The 20,680-nt window shown below is 38.7% G+C and overlaps 1 long non-coding RNA gene across 1 annotated transcript in view; it reads left to right on the top strand.

The window, feature by feature from the left end:
• The first annotated feature begins 1,528 nt into the window (after positions 1–1,528).
• LOC118917129 (uncharacterized) overlaps positions 1,529–20,680 on the top strand; it is a 186,186-nt gene continuing 167,034 nt past the window's right edge. Inside the window, exon 1 of the long non-coding RNA XR_005026692.2 lies at positions 1,529–1,663. This is a non-coding gene — a long non-coding RNA (uncharacterized LOC118917129). The remainder of the gene's footprint in view (positions 1,664–20,680) is intronic.

Genomic DNA, 20,680 nt, shown 5'->3' with positions numbered 1-20,680 from the left:
TGGTAGGAAACAGTGGGCACAGCTGTGAAACCTTAGCACCCCAGGGCTTTGCTGATCACTGTGTTTCTCAGATGTCACTTAGAGTGCCCAGCACAGAGAACACACTCCCATAACTCTCCTTCCTGAGATATTTTATGAAGACAGTGAAGCAGCCATATTGAGGCTAATGAGATGACAAAATACAAGAAGGGTCCCACGTTCAAGGGTTTTGCTGATGTCCATGAGGGGAATTGACGTCACTTGTGAGCACAAACTGGTTTGAGCTAATAAACCCAGTTGTTGTTTCTCCTTGAAAAGATTCAGAAAAATAGGGGTGGAAAAGGATGAGGACTTGAGAGCTCTTGTGACAGAGTGTCTTACATTCAATGGGCAGAAGAAGTGGGAAACGGCAATGTCTGGTCCTGAAAAGCTATGCTTTGTTCATTGATCCTGTACAGAAAATGTTGTTTGTTTTGGTGGTTCTATGTAATTCAAGCTTCAGTTCAAACACCACTTTCTTAGATATGCTTCCTGTCTGTTCATTTCAGATTAGCCTCTCCTATTCACTCTCAGCATAATATTTCATTTTATTTTCTCTGTATGTCTTACAAGGGACAGGGAATATATTTTTATTTACTTGTGTCCTTTTTCATTTTAGTTTTCTCTCACTAGAATGTATAGTCCATGTAAGTAGGGTTCCTGTCTATCATTCAAGGCAGGACTCTAGCATCAAGAACAGTGCCTGAAATACAGAGGTCCCTCAATACATGTTTGCCAAGTGTATGGTTAACACAATTGTGAATAAATAAACATAGTAATCTTAGTAGCTCCGTTCTGTGAGTACTGTAGAATTTTCCATGTCCTAGTCACTGACTTTGGTATGCCCTAGATATCATTTGTTTAAAAAGGTCAAGAGTTTTTTCTTGGTTTATATTAGGAAAATCTTACAGAAAACCAAAAGGAATTGTTCATTTATTTATTCATTCAGAACAAATTCATGATTCAACAGCAAAAGGAAGATAGAGATCCTGCCCTTGTCTCCACAGTCAATTGTTGAGGGCCCTTAAAAATGTCTTGAAGAATCAGGGTTAACACTGCACATCAAAGGTTCACTGGGGGAAGACTTCCAGGCAAATAACCACGAAGAGGAGGAGCGAAGTGCTTTGAGGATTCAGGGTGCATGTGGGGGAGTTCAGGAACCTGAGGGTGACTGATCTGTGGAGTGGTGATGAGTCTGAGGATATGGAGAGAAAGTGATGTGGAGAGACTGTTAGAACTTGGCATCCACTCTCACCTCACTTCCCAAGGCCACAGAGCTGCGGTAGGCAGGGCAGGGTCTGTGCAGGGCAGAGGATGGGGACGGGAGCGAGCGTGGGGGAACGTGTAGGCTACTGTAGAGACGTGCTCTGAACAGCTGAGCAGGCCGGGGCTGACCACGTGGCTCTGTTGGGAGGGGTCATCTAGACGGCGTGACCTCCACGTGACCTCCTCACGCCCTACGCGGGACTTGGAATGTACGCAGCGCCTCAGACACGGTGCTGTCCGCGTCAGCCTGGAGGAAGGGGTTGGGACCTTCTGGACTGAGTAGTGGCTGAGCCAGTTAAAGCCTCTGTCCAAACTCCATAAAGATTCTGGTGGCAGGTGCGGAGACCCACCGGTCTGGCAGCCGCTGAAGACAAGCCTGGTAAGTGAGTTCCTTTTGCTTACGCAGATGGCCGCCTACCAATCTGGAGTGGCCTGCGCCTGTCTTCCTTCCGTTTCTACCTTCCCTCCGTGGATGGGAGCCAGGCCGGGTTTCTCTCTGGCGGCTCCTGGGCTTTGAGACCTACGGGGCTCCGGAGCCCCCGTGAGGCAGCTCAGCGGCGTGTGACCTTCGCTAAAGCGGTTAAGCAGGGCAGCCCTGCTTCCTGGTTCCCCGTGCATCCGCTTGTACATTTTATAGAAGTTGTGCTAGAGAATTGTGGCAGATAGGAGTAATTGCCGTTTTTAATCGCTCATGGTAGCTGTGTGGAAGGAAACATTGGTTTTGAGTGAGCTGGGGAAGAAGCGGCTGAGGTGTTGGAGTAGGCACCTCCGGAGAAGCCCACACGGACGCGCAAGGGGATGCACAAAAAATGATGGTTGGGGTCGTCCACAGTAGCGGGTAACAATTGATCTCCGTGTGTAGCCAAGTTAACTAAAAACTATTTCTGCTGACCACTGATGTGCCCCCTGCGTGCTGGTGGACCCTGCGGGAAGCGGCCTTGCTTTGCCAGACGGCAGAGAGGCTTACAGGGGCTGCCTAAGGTGGGAAGCATCGCAAAGCCTCCAGCTCTACCTCCTTAAACGGAGTATCGGATGAACAATTGCTATCACTTGTGGGGCATTTCAGATGTGCCAGATAATCTCAGATACACTCTTCTCAAAACATGGGAATTTATTTGTCCTCCCAAGAATTTTATGAGATAGATAATTACCTCCATTTTGTAGGTGAGAAAATGGATTTGTACAGAGATTAAATGACAATCTGAGGAAGCGTATACACCCCACATATGCTGGAGCTGGAATTCCATCCCAGGCATTCTGGTTTGAGTAGGCTGTTTGACCACTGCACTATATTGGGACAACACTATTTTAGTAGATCTCAGATTATAATAGGCACCAGAAAAACTTTGGGACTTTATTAAAATACAGATACATGGGCCCAAATCTGAACCATATTTTGGTCCAGGTATCTGCATGTTTTCCTCGCTTCTCAGAGGATTCTGATGAATATCCAAGTTTAAGAACCACAGCTTTTGTCTGTGAGTCAGATTACCTTGAAATGCAACATATATTCTCTTTCTTAACATAGTAAGAATAATGAAGTTTAGTCAGGACTGGGTGGAGAAACTAACAGGAGAGCTTTCATGAAAACGCTTGGCAAATCACTGACTTTCAGACTGGCCAGAACACCTGTGTCGGTTATTACAAGCAGTTCCCTGGTCCTCACCTAAACTTGACTGATAAATAGGAATAATTGCTAGAAGAGGCAGCACGGTTTGGTGGCATATAGTGCTGAGCAAGAAGGATCTTAGTTCAAGCTGCACCTGTATGGCTTACACTTTGTCTTACACCTGTATGGCTTACACTGAGTGTAGCCTGGCGTCTTTGGGTCACAATTCCTCCTCTGAAATCGTGCAGGTGAAAATTCCTTCGCAGCCCTCCTGAAGATCAAATGAAGCAGTCCCTCTGAGAACCCGGAAGGCGTGTATTGCGTATTAGATGCTTTCCTTAAGAAGTGAGCAGAAATCCCACATGCCTTTAAAGTCCAGAGCATTTGTTTTCAATGATAAAATATGCATTAGTTTTTATTCTCCTGCTGTTATAATATCCAGTCATTATAATCTTACAGAAAGAAATTTTCTTGTACAGACTTTAATGGTTATCTCTCAAACTGCCAGATGGTTCCATCAACAACTTAAGAAATTTATGAAATTAATCCCTTCTAAACTTCACATTTAATTCTGTTTCTGTGGCTTCAAACCACAGCTTTCATTTGAATTCTGCGAAAATTAGAGAATGATTTTCCTTATAAACTCCAAAATGCTGTTTTGCTTGCCTCTTTTGAGCAGTGCCTCCTATAGCTACAAAGGGATAAACAAGTCTGGCACACAATTTCACATTAGGCTCTGAGAGATTCATTTTTCTTCATATAATCCTAATGAAACTGAAATAGCAGACCAGAAGAGAGCTGGATGGGGAGGGTGGTTTTTTTTTTTCTATTGGGTTTTTTTTTTTCTGTTAGGTGATATTTCTTCTTTTTTCTATTTTTCTGGACTCATTTTCATTAGCATTCATCACCTAAGAACTAAGAAGAGGTTAGGAGAGTTCACATTTCCCCAGTGCCACCCCACCATGGCTCCTTCATGAATGTCACTTCAATTAGAACAAGAATTTTAGGTCTGCATGAAAGTGACCCAAGAGATCTACTCAGGGCTGAGGCAGAGTTTGACCCTTGCCATTCTGACTCACACAGATCCTTGGCGTGCAAGGATTTTTCATCCTGAATTATTATATAAATTTTCCAAAAGGGGCTCATTCCCCTTTTTATATTTTAAATAAATGACTCATGGTCACCAACAGTTCTTGTGTTTATTTAGAAGAAATATTGCTTCTTATTCTGGACTTGGAGAACAAAGATTGAGCTCCATTTTTAGCTCTATGACTTATTACCTATGAAACCTTAAGCCAAGTAGCTTCTCTTTAATCAACTGTAAAATACCATATAATTCACAGTGTTTTCTTAAGAATTAAAACTTTTCAAATGCAGTACAAATGTTAGTTATTGGCCAGAGAGTCTTAGCGTCCTCACCTGGAAAGAGTCAGGTTAGCTAAGAAATGACTTGGAACCATTCCTTCCACCACACTTCTTTCTGTCCCTCTGTCTGTCTTCTGAGGTGAGCCTGCAACTTTCTTCTGACTTTCTGTCCTTTCCGCCCTCTGGGATGTGTCTCTCTTTTCATTTTGCCCTTTTAATATTTCTTTTTCTCTCTCTCTCAGCAGTTTCTCTCCTACTTTGAAATATGCTTATACTTTTCTCTCTTTATAAATACTACCAATGAGATTGCCTCCCTGTAGCCTCAGGCTATTTTTATGGCACCCTCGGTCATGGGCTCCTTGGCCAAGCAGCCTCAGTGTTCCTCCAGCTCCCCATCTGCCCCTTACTGACTTGCACATGCTGATGCTCTGGCTACCATGCCCCACGGTCTCCTCTCCTTGACCACAGATGACCTCTTAGAATCGACACCCTTGTTTATTTTCGTCTTCACCCTGCTGGTCCTCATCTCCCTCTATCAGCAGCTCCGGGCTATTTGAAATTTCCTTCTTTTGGAAACTTTCCCTTCATGCCTTTCATGACGTTGCTTTCCTGTATCTTTATAAATCTTCTTTCTCTCTCTTTTCTTTACTAGTTTATCTTTGCTCTTTATGCCTTACACACATTTACCTCTTCATATATATATATATATGTATGTTTTTGGCTTATAGCAGCAAAAGTCTATGTCTCCCTCACCACAGATTAGCTGGAGCTTCCGTTTCTCATGCCCACTCATGGACACAAGCTAACACACAGAGGATCCACCTCAGTACGTACATCCCAGATCGCCAAGGCCAGGGCAAGAGTATGTGGTAAATTCCAACATGGTGCTTAATGCTTCTACCTGGAAGAGATTTGTATCAGTTCTGCGGACATTTCTCTGGTCAGTCGGTCAGATGGCCAAGCCCAGCTTCTGAGAGTCCACTGTGTGCTGTAGGGGTCATGGCATGTTCAGTCAGCGGCCCTGCTGACTGCCACACAAAACCTAGGGGTATGTGTGCTTCTGCTTCCGTGGTTATTAAGGCCTTTTACCTCCTGTTTCCTCATCCCCTTCTACTTCTTCAGGTACTGCCTCCATGCTCCATGAAGAAGTCTTTGGAATCTACATTTGCTGTTCCCTCCAAGCGAATGATCTCTTCTCTAAATTATTACAAATTAGTATTCCTTTAAGAGACTTACCGTGCTCTGATGATATAGGAATGAATCATTTTTTGTTCTTACGTCTACTACTGTAGACTATATATATCTTTGATGGGATCTGGGTCTAAGTTATCTTTTTATAGAACTGTACTTAGAATAAATGCTGTTTGTGGAAACTACATAAGGGACTTTACTACATAGTACATGCAGATATTCACTGAACTTGCTGAATTAAATTGAGGGCATTGTGACTCAGTTTTAAAATTGAGGATACAGGTTCAAAAATAAAGTGAACCTCTTTGCTGTAAAATATTTTTATTTGCAATTTACTGTCCTAACACATTGTATAACACATTAATGTGACCAGGAAGATACAAGAAGAAATAAGCATAATGGGTCTTGTGAGCTTTCTTTATTTACCAAAATGGCTCAACGATATTATGAAACATGCCAATGCCGATATGGGTTGGCTGGGTCTTTACAGCTTCTGCCTTAGGTCCTGTCCCTAACAATGCCCAGGTTCCCCAACTCATCTTAACACTGCTTGTTGACATTCCTCCCTTGGAAGGAATGGAAAAAGCAGGAGAAGGAGGGGAAATTCAGCACTGTACTTAATTTACCTTACCATCATGTGCATGGATATCTCCTTCTATACTCATTTCCAGCCTATGCTGCTGCTTTTCTGGCCTCAGTTAACCCCCCAAGAATGTATTAGGACATACTGTATTATATACTGTATATACATAATCCATGTATATATTTCAGGCTCCCTTGAATGTTTTTAAAATTAAGGAAATACCAGCTTACAGTACAATTTCATAACCACTTCAAGTCCTTATAAAGTGAAGTGGGAATATAAGAAAGTCAAATAAAAACTCTTAGGTCTATAAATGAAAACACTAGTGGAATGAACTATGAGCTGTGCCTTAATAAAGCTGGATATGCAGACCAGATCCTTTTTTTTTTTAACTAAAGAAAAAAAATACCAAACCAAAAAATCAGAATCAAGAGTGGCACCGTTACAGATGCCTCAATAAGAATAGGGAGTCTAGCTGAATATCATGAAAGACAGAATTCAGTAGGTAGAATAGAAACTGATTCAGAAGACATTTTATTGCTAGGAAGGAAGGTGGGGATTTATTTGAAAAGAAAAATAACTTTTTTTTTTCAAAATTTAGGGCATTGTACTAAATGATTAGACTGCTTAGTCTATCCCACTCCCTGAGCAACCTATTGGCCTTGCCTGTGCATAGTTTATTGTGAAAAGTGTCTTATTACTGTTAGTAGAGTCAACCGAATTACTCCAGTTCGTGAAGAAAATCCTTAGGTGTGACTGATACAACCTTTGCTAAGCTACTCAATAGCTTCTTTTAGCTTTGGTCCTCATGAAAACCACTCTGGGGGGAGGATTTGGGAATGGCTTACTCAAAGAACCGATTGTTTAGTTAACCTGGAGAATTGTCATCTTACCAATATTCAGTGATTATAATAATAATCATTGTTAGTTACTTCTTTGCCAGTGATTTACTAAGTAGTGGTTTATAGCACATATCTTTTCACATTTGACTCTGTTACCTCAAACTTGGTTTGTTCTTTATCTTAAAGTTAGTAGTAATTTAGTCAGTACATTGTCTCTAATTCTGACTTGCAAATCAGTTTGGATTAAAAAAAAATATGATCAGAGTGATTTAGATTGAACAGAAACGAGAAAGAACTTACATAACCATCCTACCTCACCAGTAGAATGGCTCTCTATTCAGCAGAATCTTTTGTATACAAATGTCATTTTTACTGTAAGATTACCATAGTTCTCAGTTTACAAAATTGAGCCAATAAGTTTGCATGTTTTTCTTGCAATACAGTTTTTTTTCTGCTTGACTTCTGAACAGTTGGCCATACCTAAAAAGTTCAGTTCTGTGATAAATAACTGTATAATTTGTCCTTTTCCTTCAAAGTTAAAAAAATTTAAGAATAGAATTGATTTCACTGTGCATAATTGACTCTTGATTAGTGGTCAAAATTGGAAGGCTCTGAAAATGTGCCTCCTTTATCTTTTGCTTACATCAAAAAGATATGCCTGATGTGTCTGCCTATGCTTTGTGAGTTGGTAGAGGTGATTTAAGTGTAAGCCAAATCAGAAATCACCACCATGGAATGTGCTTTTTCTAAATAATGGAAATTGCTAAGGTCATAAGATCCACAACTGGACACGTGGTTATTAAATCAAAAGAAGAAATTAAGTTCTAGAGCCTGTCTCTGATCATCCAGCATTGAAAATGAGATAAAAGAGAAAGACTAAATTAAAAAACATCTCTTGTCCTTTGTGTGTATGTGTGTGTGTGTGTGTGTGTGTGTGTGTGCACGTGCACACACGTGTGTTCATTTCAGCTGTGAGGAAGTGGGAAGAGATAATATTTGTCAGAACATTGCATGGAAAGTCAACTTTCCTTTTGCAGGAAAATGGGAAGTGAATCAGTTTGTGTCCCTTCACTTAAGAGTGAGAAAACTATTAAAACAACGCTGTGGATACCACACGATACTTTCCATTTCCAACAATTCTTGATGTCAGTTTGGATAAAATGTGTTCTAGGACAGTCTTAAAACAAAGGGATGTCTGTACCTTATTTCTTTACTTTGGTGTGTGAAAGATGTGGAAATAGTCGCTTGGTAAGCTAAGCTAACCTTAATCTCAAAGACACCACATTGCTAAATATGGCATACAATAATAAAATTTTTGTCCTTTTCTAAACTTTAGTAGTTTAATGCTATACTAACCAAAAAAAGGCTTGCTTTCAGTATGAAAATAATAATCCAAATGTATTTTTGCATTTGAGTTATAATTTTAATAGCTATCAGCACTTTCCAATCAAGAAGCCAACATAGGGATATTTAAAAAAACCTGCCTTTCGGCAGATTGCCTCTAATGAGGCTTCCTCTTTACCCTACCTGTACTTGATGGGGCATTGTTTGAGCTCTGAATGCTGCACATGTGTTTAGTTTTGCAAGTAGGCCTTGAACTCCACCACTACCCATCCTTTGCCTTTTAAGAAATAATTGTCTTTTTCAATCACATTCAAATAAACATTTTTGGTACTCAGTACAACCTGATTTTGATTATGTAACATGTAAAATTCAAGGGATCAAATCACCAGCAATTTGCTTCCCCAAGTTGCTTTCTTAAATCAGCTTTTAAATAGATTTATGTTGCCTGTGGATATAAAGCAGTAGAGTAAAACTAAACCTTCCTGATTTCCAAATCAGCATTTAAAGAGCTATAATTCATATTTAATGAAGAAAAACAGCTAAATAAGCATCCACAAGCATTTAACTAGAGACTTCATGCTCATAAAGTTTTTATCCTCTGCTAAAAGCCCCTTCACCATATCTTTTTATTATACTTTGATGCAAAACGCTAAAAGGAAGTTGGATATTGTTAGACTGCTATTAAATTATAAGAGAACAAGTATTAGGAATAAATTTCAGCTCAGTTAACTAGGAAAACTCTAGCAATTTTCCTAACTTGTGTGAACATTTTAGTTTTCAAAGAGAAAATGTTTTATTGCCAACAGAACACGAAACAATATTGAGGCCAGATGTCTCTGACCTTTTGTGTAAGAATAATGTAGTTCCTATTTCGAGGCTGGGCATCCTGTTTATAGCTACATTGTGGTGAAAATTGACTTTGTTTTACCTGGGAAATTGGGTTTAGCCATTTCCTCTGAAATAGAGATGGGCTGTTGAGAGCTTCTTGCCTGAAGGCAAAGTATAAAAATGATAACGTAATGTATGTGTATCTGGATCTTTGTCACTGCTCAAGTATACATGCCTTGAATCTCCGTCATTGAAAACATCCCATCTCAATGTCAAAGCTAGGCTCAGGACCAGCTGAAATGAAAGAATACAGTGTTTGAGAAATAGCAGATTTCCTAAGATATTTCTTCAGTGGTTATAGCTCTCAATTTTACTTCACATTTGGTCTTATTTTCTAAACCAGACTAGTATTAAAGAGGAATGATGAGACACATTTAATGCATGTGAATGACTAAGAATGTTATTTTAAATGTACACTGAGATTTCATGCTCTATAATTGGCCACTGTTTACAACTGGACTTATGGAGGTACCATCCCTTCTTTTAGGCATGACCCATTGCAGGGAAGGCCCCCGACCTTTCCCTACTGTTCAATGAGGACAGCTGCCTGCTCCTTCACCCTAGATATGTCTGGCCTTGAGAAACCTGTTGTACCCATGGGAAAAGAGCTAGATAAAGGCCTTGAAGGCAAGATGCCTGGCCATGAAGGCCACATGCATGCGCATCTTAAAACACCCATGTGACCAGGAATTAGCAGTATAGCAGTATAAGAAGTACAGCTGTGTGCAGAATACAGTGGCCTGTTTGAGCACCCTTCATGATGACTCCCGCTGCCTTCTTTGCTCTTCGCGTTGCCCCAAAATCTCAAAGGCAATCCCCGGACTCCGACACCCATGCTTTCATAGTTCATTATTCTAGGCAAATAAAGTGATACTGTTGGACTCAAATCAATTCACTCAGCTGCTGAATCAGCTTCAAGTTCAGAAAAGGTCCTCCTAATATTAAAGATATTTCTTGGGCTTGTACATATAACTTCAACTCTTCCTTTGTTAAATCATCATATGTCTAATCACTCTGAAGAAGAGGAGGAAAATAGCTTAGTATTTATTTGTATTAAAATCTTCTGAAATGGACTTGCCTCTCCAGAAAGAAGAGCAGGACCCATGGCAACACTCCTTTCCCTTCTGTCTGTGGGAGTTTTGATCAGAGCCCACAGACTAGGTGGTCCTAGAAAAATCTCCATATACTTGGGAGTAAAACTTAGACTGACCACTGACTCCAAGTCATGCCAAAGAAGGATGACCAAATTTCTTCTGCATTGAATAGAGTGCTCTATTGATCTCTGCAATGAAATGTAAGTGGGACCCAATGGACTGCTGTTTTAATGCAGCCTAGCACATTCAATGAATTGCCAGATTCTCTAGGGCCCTTTAGAAAACGACCCAGAGCATGGTTTTAATGAAGAAATGGCACAAGGAAATTGAGTACAGGGTCTTTCAGTATTCATCCATTAAGGCCATGACATCTGAATCACTGCCTCAGGATTATGTAACAGGGCCCTAATAGCTAATAGAAGAGTATAAGGCTGGAGTAGGGTATTCAGGCCATGGACTGTTTGTGTAGAATGACTCACTCTGCATCTGAAGGACACCTGTATCTGTTGACCTGCTGATTGGTTTCTGAAGATGAAAGAATCCTGTGTCAGAATTCTCAACAGAGATTATTGTCATACTCTGCTACTATGGAACATGCACTGCACACTTAGAGGATGGTTAGCTTTGGGGTACCAAGTTAGCATTTGTGATGTTACATTCCCTCTACAGAGTACCTATTAGCTCGATGTGGACCTCTGTATGGAATGGGTGCAATTCAGATAACCCAGCGCAGGTGTGCATCAATTTGGTTTTGCATTCCCATGAAATAACATTTAAAAAATGGCAAAGGCAGTATAAAATTGATGACTAATGCATGTGTTATCTGGGCATGGATGCCTTGAGTCTGATTATGAAAACCTTACATGTTAATTATAGAGATGTGGAATTTTTGGAAAAAGCACAAAGTCAAAGCTCTTGCAGCTTAAATTATTTCTTATATATGTCCAACATATATATGTATATATGATATATATCACAATATGAGTGTATGCAAAATTCTGATTTTCCTTTTATTTTGACATTTTACATGTTGATAAATACACTTCACTATTTTTAATTGCTTCATTGCATTCTATATTGATGTAACAATATAAATCATGATGTAACAGTATATCATGATATTAATATATACAAATCACATATATCATGATATACAATGACTTATTTAACCAAATCATAAATTATAGATATTTTGATTGTTTTCAAGTTTACAGCACAGTAAATAATGCTGTAAAATATAAATACCCTTTTATAGAAATCTTTGTGCCATCTCTACTGCTTCCTCAGGATAGTTTTTAGGAGAGGAAGCATCGTAACAACTGAGTTGCCCATTATAATAATTCTTATATGTATTGCCAAGTTGCCTTTCATAAAGATCATGTAAATTTTCATTTCCACAAACTTATTATGAGAATTTTTGCTTCCTCATACTATAACCAACACTAGGAATTCTTTTTTTTTTAAAGTCTCAATTAATAGACAGGAAATGCTATTTCAGTTTTATGTCTGCACATTGGATTATTTAAAATGTTGAATGGTTTTCATATGCTTATCAGCAATTTACACATCTTGTTTGGTGCACTGTCTGCTTCTATCGTCTGTGCAAGGCTTTCCTACAGGGCATTTGCTTTATTCTTACTGATTTTAAGACTGCTTTATGTATTAATAATCTCACCACATCTTTTTGTCATATGTTTTAAAATATTTCTTTCATCAGTTTGTGGTTTGAAAAGGGGCATATTCCAGTAGGTTTTGTTTTTCTGTTTTTCTGATTTTGTGTTTTGTTTTATTTATGATTTTCTTAAAGGGGTGGTGCAGTGATTTGGCATGGGGGGGGGGGAGGAAGCCAAGGGGGTGTGCTGGGCATGGAAGAATAGTGGAGTGAAGAGAGATGGCAGGAGACCAGAGTTCATGTTTGTGCAGCATGAACTCATATATGTATAAGAATTTATATAACCATTTGAGAACCATTAAGAATGTTTCCCTACAAATAGTAATTTGTGGCGACACAGCTTAACAGGCCATTGATAGGTCAGGTTGAGGCAAATGAGCTATTCTGTGTGATTAAGGTGACAAGCAGGGAGGTATGTTGACTCTTAAGGTCGTTAAGCTTCCGTGTGGTACCCTGCAGTTGTGATTTACTAGTGACCTTTGAAAGTTGGTGAACTTTCAAGTGTAGTTCTATATTTTAGAGAGATTTATTTAAAGAAGTCCACCCAGTGGGGCCTGGGATGAGTATGTGGCCTGTATGCACTAGCTTATCGGATCCCACATCCTGGGCTGACAGCATTAATAATGATTCATTTACTGAAGATGGTGCCTTTGGCCACCAACATTGTCTGTCTTTCTGGTATGTGTTTAGGAATTGTTTTTCTCTAGAGCTATTCTGACTCAAGCTGAACAAATCTTGTCCCCTCCCAGGAGCCTTGTTTATTTACTTTCATTGCCTTATCCATTCTTTCAAGGACTTTAGAACCATTAGGGAGATGGATATTGCATGTTCTACCATGGCAAATAAATTAATTCTAATCAAGAGGATGTCACTTTTTATTCTGTTCATTGAAGGCTGGGATGTTGAACTGACTTCACTGACAGCTTTCATGAGCCCATCATTTAAGATAATGGATAAAATGGAACATTTTATGGAAGCAGGGTTCATTTCTTAGCATGGCATGAATACTTTTCCATCACTCATGTTAGCAATACAAATGTGTGTTCAAAGGGGGATATATTAACAGATATATTGTGATATTTTTATGCTAATTCTTTATCAGACTCTTTTCTTCCTTCTTCCTTATTAGTACAAACATGGCAGATTCCTTTTTTGATCACAGTGTGCAATGCTGACAAAACTCCCTGTGTGGCTTACGTATGTACCAGGCAGGGGTATTGGGAGGAATAAAAAATGACAAAGTTTGGGAAAGGGCTTTGGAAAGATTGTAAAACACTTTCTAAATGCTCAGTGCAAGGATGGTGATTTGTAGGCAAAGTACAGCATGTTGACCTTTGCTCCAACTTTGAAGAGGTCACTGCCACTGACAGTGATGGAATGAAGGACAATGCTGATGAGGGTTGAAGGATGAAGGGTAAAAGCTATGGAACAGGAGAAGCCTGCTAGAATCATTAAGCATGGAGGAGGGACAACTTGGGTGGGTGGGTGGGCCGTGGGTTGCTTTGGTTTTGCTTGAACAACAGTATAGACTCTTAATCACCACATGGAGCTGAGAAGGGCAGAACGTTTTAAAGTTGCTCATTCATCATGCCTTCCTTCAATGCTGTTGAGTCAGCATGATACAAAGTCAAGAGAACTGAGTGTGAGTCCCAGCTGTGCAGCAAAATACATCAGTAGCACTGGGAGGTCTACTTATTTTATCAGTTCATCCATCCAAGAGGGAATATTTGAGAAGTTTAGTATTTACAAAGGTGAGATATATATACAGTGATGGTCATTAAGGTGATTTTAGGTGGTATGTGTAGGATATTACTACTTCTTATACATTTCCTTCAATGTGTATTAGAATAAATATATATACCATATAAAGCACATGATTTTTTGGGGTGATAATGTTAAGTAAAAAGAACAGTGAGACATAAAAAAAATTTAGTAAATAATAGTAATGATGGGATGCAGATATGGCCAAAATCACAAGCAAAAGACATTTGGGAAATCCTAGATAGATGATCTTTACTTTCATGTTGAGCTCTAATATTTGGAGTACTTAATTTCTTAAGGGGAACAAGAAGGTTAGTGGCAACCTTTATGGCAGCAACTCTGTTCGTTTCCATTGGCTTCTGCACCAGATTGGGCCATAGATGCCTCATAGTGGCGTCAGTCACTAGAAATCACAGAGTGACTTTAAACCACAGGTGTAACGCTGTGTATGAGTCTCAGTGCACATCAGAGACAGGCTATGCCAACAGGAGAGGGCTCCTGTGGTGGGCAGAACAGCAACATGCTTCAAATGCAGAGGGTGGGCCTGGGGTAGCTGACCTCCTTCAACACACCTTCTGCATTGTATTATCTCTGCGATCAAGGCTACCTTGAACACTGTGATTTCACTCAGCCCATGGGTTCTCAAAAGTCAGACCTTCCCATTCTGGACCAGGGAGTGTATAAAGGCCACCCAGTGACCCTTTTTGTGCCATTAGCCAAATCCTTTAAAAAAATCTCTACTGAAACATTTTGAGTACAGCTTATAGGAGAACTTTGACCAACCATGAGACAGCTTCAGAATATCCCAAGCATCTGATTGTATTGCTTTATTTATTCTATGATAAGAAAACAATGAGGCTGCATCATCTCCCGCTGAATCCATGAAGGAGACGAGAAGTGACACCCACTGGGTTACAGCCTTTCCACCAATAGTAATCACGTGTTTTATAGAACTCTGCCCAGGTAAAGTTAACAGTTACCTGGGAAATGGAACAATTTCTTGTTTTGCTTTCTATTGGATCTAACAGGAATGAGCAGCAATGAATGCTGCAAGTTCTAATTCAAAATGTCCTTTTAATGTTCCTCAAACTACACACAGGCAGACAGAAAGTGAGGGAAACGTATGAATTTCCTTAGAATTAGAGAAGCTGATGCAGAAGCTTTGCTGGGACCTCTGGCTGGGCAATGGCAGGGGGATGACTGCAGTGCCCAGAAGATCAGATACTCGGCTTGTGAGTCATCAGCTAACCTGCCATGATACAGTGGGATTGGTTATTCCTTCTGGTTCTGGGTAAAGATAGCAAATGTTTCTGCTGGCAAGGAAAGCTCTTTCATAAACTAACATGTTAAACTCCCTGCATTTTTCAATTTTAACCTGATCATGGTGGGAAGCTTGTCTACTGTGGTGGTTAATAGGCCGTGCAGTCAAACTGACCTGCTTTCAGATCTTGGCTCCACAAGTTAGCTGTCGTGTAGCCTGGCTCGAGTGTATCTCCTTGATGCACTGGTAAGATGGGGCTAATAAGAGTGTCTAACTCATAGGTTTGCTGTGAGCATCAAATCAAGTATCAGATTCGCTTATGTCCCACTTTGGATTTTCTTGGTTCCATTTCTCATTCCAGCTTCTGGCCAGGCTCTCAGCTAATGTTCACTTCCTGTGCTGAGGGGTCTCTGATGCCTCGGACATGGAGAGAGTGTGTAATTTCCTTGCTACCCATCTGTATAAGCTGGGAGCCATGCTGGGTACTGTTGACATGCATTTCTATGTTCCATTTCAGGTTAATAGTTTGTATATGATATCAGACAAGGGTCACTATTCTCTGCCCCCCCCGCTTTCAGATAGTGGGTTGATTCAGCATCGTTTGTTAAAAGGCTCTTTCCCATTGATATGCTTTGTCACCTTTGTAAAAAATCCATCGCCCATGTGCTGTGGACCCTATTTCTGGGCTCTATTCTGTTCTGATGATCTAAATGTTTCTCTTTTTGCCAGTACAAATCGTCTTGATTGTTATAGCTTATGCTAAGTTCTGAAGTCAGGATAAGGCCTCCAACTTTGTTCTTTTATAAAATTGCTTTGGTTATCCTAGGATTTTTGCATCGCTATAAAAATTGTAGAATGAACTTGATAATTTCTATAAAACATTTTCTTAAATTTTGATCAGATTGGGTACATTTTAAGAAAACTTTTATGTAGTCAATTTTAAAAAAATTGCATTTTAGTTTGTATTCCCTCCTAGAAATCTCCTTTTTTGAAAACTCTTAAGTACATTTGCCAATGATTTTTTCAAGGAATTTAATCTCATTTTCACAGATATATATATATATATACACAAATGTATGTTTACTTATATTTCATAAATGGTTACATAGTTGTCCAACTGAGTTCTTGTGTGTATTTATTTTTCTCTATTATGAGAGCATAGTCTGCTTCCAAGTCTTTTTTTTATTGAAGATTTATATCATTGATATACAATCTTATGAAGGTTTCACATGAACAACATTATGGTTTCTACATTCACCCATATTACCAAGTTGCCCCTGCACACCACATCGCAATCACTGTCTATCAGTGTAGTAAGATGCTGTAGAGTCATTATATGTCTTCTCTGTGCTGTCCTGCCTTCCCCGTGACCTACCTGTATTATGACTGTGAATTATAGTGCCCTTAAATCCCCTTCTTCCTCCCTCCCCACCTACCCTTCCCAGTGCCTCTGCTTTGGTAACAGCTAGAACCTTCTTAGAGTCTCAGCCTGCTGCTGTTTTGTTCCTTCAGTTTTGTTTTGTTATTATACTCCACAAATGAGGGAAATCATTTGGTACTAGTCTTTCTCTGCCTGGCTTATTTCACTGAGCATAATACCCTCTAATTCCATACATGTTGCTGCAAATGGTGGGATTTCTTTTCTTTTTATGGCTGAATACTATTCCATTGTGTATATATACCACCTCTTCTTTATCCACTCATCTACTGATGAACACTTAGGTTGCTTCCATATCTTGGCTATTGTAAATAGTATTGCGATAAACATAGGGGTGCATATGTCTTTTTGAATCTGTGATCTTGTTTTCTTTGGGTAAGTTCCTAGGAGTGGAATTCCTGGATCAAATGGTATTTCTACTTTTAGTTTTTTGAGGAACCTCCATATTGCATTCCACAATGGTAGAACTAATTTTTGTTCCCACCAGCAGTGTAGGAAGGTTTTCCTTTCTCTGCATTCTTGCCAGCATTTGTTGTTCCTTGTCTTTTGGATGTTGGCCATCCTAACTGGTATGAGGTGGTGTCTTATTGTGGTTTTAATTTGCATTTCCCTGACGATTAGCAATGTGGAGCATCTTTTCATGTGCCTGTTGGCCATCAGATTTTCTTCTTTGGAGAAGTGTCTGTTTAGATCTCCACCCATTTTTTAACAGGGTTATTTGTTTTTTGGGTGTTGAGGAGTGTGAGTTTTTTATATATTTTGGATGTTAACCCTTGCTGGCTGGATATGTCATTCATGACTATATTCTCCCATATTGTAGGATTCTTTCTTGTTCTGCTCATGGTGTCCTTTGCTGTACAGAGCTTTTTAGTTTGCTGTAGTTCCATTTGTTCATTTTTGCTTTTGTTTCCCTTGCCTGAGGAGATGTGTTCAGGAAAAAGTTGCTCATGTTTATATTCAAGATATTTTTGCCTATGTTATTTTCTGAGTCTTATGGATTCATGAATTACCTTCAGGTCTTTGATTCATTTCAAGTTCACTTTTTGTGTATGCAGATTGACAGTAATCCAGTTTCATTCTCTTACATGTAGCTGTCCGGATATGCCAATACCATTTTTTGGAGGCTCTCTTTTCCCCATTGTATATCCATGGCTCCTTTATCGTACATTAATTGGCCATATATGTGTGGGTTCATATGTGGCCTCTCTATTCTGTTCCACTGGTCTATGGGTCTGTTCTTGTGCCAGTACCAAATTGTTTTGATTACTGTGGCTTTTAGTAGAGCTTGAAGTTAGAGAGCGTAATCCCCCCAACTTTGTTCTTCCTTCTCAGGATTGCTTTGGCTATTTGGGGTCTTTTGTAGTTCTGCATGAATTTTAGAACTATATGTTCTAGTTTGTTGAAGAATGCTATTGGTATTTTGATGGGAATTGCATTGAATCTGTACATTTCTTTAGGCAGGATGGCCATTTGACAATATTAATTCTTCCTATCTGTGAGCACTGAATGTATTTTGATTTTTTTGGTATTTTCTTTATTTTCTCTCATGCGTGTCTTATCGATTTCAGGGTATAGGTCTTTCACCTCCTTGGTTAGGTTTGCTTGTATGTATTTTATTCTTTTTGATGCAATTGTAAATGGAATTGTTTTCCTGATTTCTCTTTCTGGTAGTTCATCATTAGTATATGGTAATACAACAGATTTCTGTGTATTAATTTTGTATCCTGCAACTTTACTGATTTCAGTTATTAGTCTTAATAAATTTTTGGTGAAGTCTTTAGGGCGTTCTATGTATAATACTATGTCATCTGCAAGCAATGACAGATTAACTTCTACCTTATCAATTTTGATGCCTTTTATTTCTTTGATTTGTCTGATTGCCATGGCTAGGACCTCTAGTACTATGTTGAATAAAAGTGGTGAGATTTGGAAACCTTTTCTTGTTCCTGATCTTAGAGGAAAAACTTTTAGCTTTTTGCTATTATGTTGGCTGTGGGTTTGTTGTATGTGGCCTTTATTATGTTGAGGCACTTCCCCTCTATGCCCATTTTGTTGAAAGTTTTTATCATGAATGGATATTGAATTTTGTCAAATGCTTTTTCAGCATCTATGGAGATGATCATGCAATTTTTGTCCTTTTTGTTGATGTGGTGTATGATGTTGATGGATTTTCTAATATTGTACCATCCTTGCATCCCTGGAATAAATTAAACTTGGTCATGATACACGATCTTTTTGATGTATATTTGAATTTGGTTTGCTAATATTTTGTTGAGGATTTTTGCATCTATGTCCATCAGGGATATTGGTCTGTAATTTCCCTTTTTTGTGGTGTCTTTGGTTTTGGTATTAGAGTGATGCTGGCCTCATAGAATGAGTTTGGAAGTGTTTACTCCTTTTTTAATTTTTGGAAAACTTGAAGGAGGATTGGTATTAGGTCTTCTCTAAATGTTCGATAAAATTCAACCGTTAAGCCATCTGGGCTAGGGATTTTGTTCTTAGGTAGTTTTTTGATTACTCATTCTATTTCATTGCTTGTCATTGGTCTGTTCAGATTTTCTGTTTACTCCTGGGTCACTCTCAGAAGGTTGTATTTTTCTAGAAAGTTGTCCATTTCTTCTATGTTATCCGGTTTGTTGGCGTATAATTTTTCATAGCATTCTCTCATAATTCTTTGTACTTCTGAGTGTCCACTGTGATTTTTCCTTTCTCATTTCTGATTCTGTTTATGTGTGTACATTCTTTTTTCTTGCAAAGTCTGGCTAGGGTTTTATATATATATATTTTATTTTCTCAAAGAACCAGCTCCTGATTTCATTGATTCTTTATATTATTTTATTCTTCTGAGTTTCATTTATTTCTTTTCTGATATTAATTATGTCCTTCCTTGTACTGACTTTGGGCCTGATTTGTTCTTCTTTTTCTAGTTTCATTAATTGTGAGTTTAGTGTCTTCATTTGGTATTGTTGTTTCACGACTAAGTTTGTATTGCTGTATACTTTCCTCTTAGAACTGCCTTGGCTGCATCCCACAGGTTTTGGGCTGTTGAATTGTTGTTTATATTTGTCTCCATATATTACTTGATCTCTGTTTTAATTTGGCCATTGATCCATTGATAATTTAGGAGTATGTTGTTAAGCCTCCATGTGTTTGTGGGATTTTTTGTTTTCTTTACATAATTTATTTCTAGTTTCATACCTTTATGGTCTGAGAAGCTGGCTGGCACAATTTCAATCTTTTTGAATTTACTGAGGCTCTTTTTTGTGGCCTAGTATGTGATTTATTCTGTAAAACATTCCATGTACACTTGAGAAGAATTTGTATCTTGCTGCTTTTGGGTGGAGTGTTCTGTAGATTTCTGTTAGGTCCATCTATTCTAATACATTGTTCAGTGCTTCTGTTTCCTTATTTTCTGACTGGTTGATCTGTTCTTTGAAGTGAGTGGTGTGTTGAAGTCTCCTAAAATGAATGCATTGCATTCTATTTCCCCCTTTAATTCTGTTAGTATTTGTTTCACATATATAGGTTCTACTATGTGGGGTGCATATATATTTGTAATGGTTATTTCCTATTGTTGGACCATCCCCTTTATTATTATGTAATGTCCTTTCTTGTCTCTTGTTATTTTCTTTGTTTTGATATCTAACTTGTCTGATACAAGTACTGCTACTCCTGCTTTTTTCTCCTTATTATTTCCATGAAATATCTTTTCCATCCCTTCACTTTTAGTCTGTGTATGTCTTTGGGTTTGAAGTGAGTCTCTTATAAGCAGCATATACATGGGTCTTGTTTTTTTATCCATTCAGTGACTTTATGTCTTTTGATTGGTGCATTCAGTCCATTTACACTTAGGGTGATTATTGATAGATATGTAATTATTTCCATTGCAGGCTTTAGATTTGTGGTTACCAAAGATTCAAGGCCAGCTTATTTACTATCTAACACTCTAACTTAATTCCCTTATTACTCTATTTCGAACACAGTCTTAAAGTTCTTGTTTTTTCTCTTCTTCTTCTTCTTCCACTCTTCATATATTATGTGTCATATTCTGTACTCTTTGTGTATCCATTGACTAACTTTGTGAGTAGTTGATTTAATTTTGTATTTGCTTTGTAATTAATTGGTCTACTTCCTTTACTATGGTTTTATTTTCTCTGGTGACAGCTATAGACTTAGGAGCACTTCCATCTAGAGCAGTCCTTTTAAGATACCCTGTAGAGTTGGTTTGTTTGTGATAAATTCCCTCAACCTTTGCTTATCTGGAAATTGTTTAATTCCTCCTTCAAATTTAAATGATAGTCTTGCGAGGTAGAGTAGTCTTGTTTGAGGCCCTTCTATTTCTTTGCAT

This window comes from Manis pentadactyla, chromosome 13, assembly GCF_030020395.1.
Source record: "Manis pentadactyla isolate mManPen7 chromosome 13, mManPen7.hap1, whole genome shotgun sequence".
NCBI lineage: Eukaryota > Metazoa > Chordata > Mammalia > Pholidota > Manidae > Manis > Manis pentadactyla.
Note: the sequence above shows the minus strand (reverse complement) of the source record. Positions and strands in the feature narration are given on the sequence as shown.